The sequence below is a fragment of the Tupaia chinensis genome, unplaced genomic scaffold (genome assembly GCF_000334495.1).
Source record: "Tupaia chinensis unplaced genomic scaffold, TupChi_1.0 Scaffold000660_1, whole genome shotgun sequence".
Classification (NCBI taxonomy): domain Eukaryota; kingdom Metazoa; phylum Chordata; class Mammalia; order Scandentia; family Tupaiidae; genus Tupaia; species Tupaia belangeri.
Window position 1 is genome coordinate 55,758 of NW_006160182.1, and position 954 is coordinate 56,711.

The following is a 954-nucleotide window of genomic DNA, read 5'->3' on the forward strand; positions in this document are numbered from 1 at the left end:
CAGGGTGAGTTTAAGCCACCAGGTCCGGGACTCGAACTACATGGGAGTCCAGCGACCTAACCATTACACCAACTGCTGGTCCCGAGATGGTTGTCTTTCAAATGCACTCAGAAACGTCAAAAGTAGCCGTGGCCAGGGAAGGTCAGGGCTTGCGTGGGCAGGGACCCTGTGTTGGGCATTTTACATTTGAAACTTGGTTAAATGAGAGCCTGGGGTCTGAGTGTGGGCGTAGAAGCAGGGGTGGGTGTGGGTGTTGTAGTGCAGAGAGAGGTACCTACCTGAAGGTTCTTCTTCTTTTTTTTTTTTTTTTTTGAGTGTTTTTCACTTTAGGGCGTGTGCGCTCGCCAGAAAGACAGAGAGAGACAGAAAGCGAGAAATCACTCCCCAGCCTGGCGCACCGGGTAGTATTCTGTCTCAGGCCTGGGTCAGACGAGATCCTGACTTCTAGGTTCCTGACTTCGCTGGACCTCAGCAGCATCACGGCGACACTGGGGCTGTCACTTGGCCTCTCTCTGTAGAAGGTGGCCCTGGCATGCTGACATCTGAGAAGGACCTGCAAGGCCTCGCCTGTCTGCCTCCTTGAGGACACCAGCGCATCCTGGTGAGCAGAACCCGGGCCCATAATGGAGCCTACATCCTGGCGCCTTCAGACAAATGTACCCGTTTTGACCACACCTAATACCAAGAGAGCTCCTGGAGGTCCCCTCAGGCACTCTGCTGTTTTTAACTTCCCATCTGCCCTGTGGGGCAGGGAGCTCTGGGGTCTGCTTATTCTCTTTTTGCCCTGTAGTTGTTTCTTTCCATCTTAGAAGAGACATTTGTCTCTCTTTCTTGCCTTTTTTTTGGGGAGGGGGTTGCTATAGCGCTCGAGCGATAGTCAGACAGAGACAGAGGGACAGACACCCCCCAGGGGGCTTGGCCACTCCTCAATCCCTTCTCCATTCTCCTCTTGGG

General features: G+C 53.6%; 1 long non-coding RNA gene across 2 annotated transcripts in view; it reads left to right on the forward strand.

The window, feature by feature from the left end:
* LOC102491933 (uncharacterized) overlaps positions 1-954 on the forward strand; it is a 12,836-nt gene that overhangs the window by 790 nt on the left and 11,092 nt on the right. For both annotated transcript variants that reach the window (XR_336214.3, XR_336213.2), the window contains one exon: positions 449-601. This is a non-coding gene — a long non-coding RNA (uncharacterized LOC102491933). The remainder of the gene's footprint in view (positions 1-448; positions 602-954) is intronic.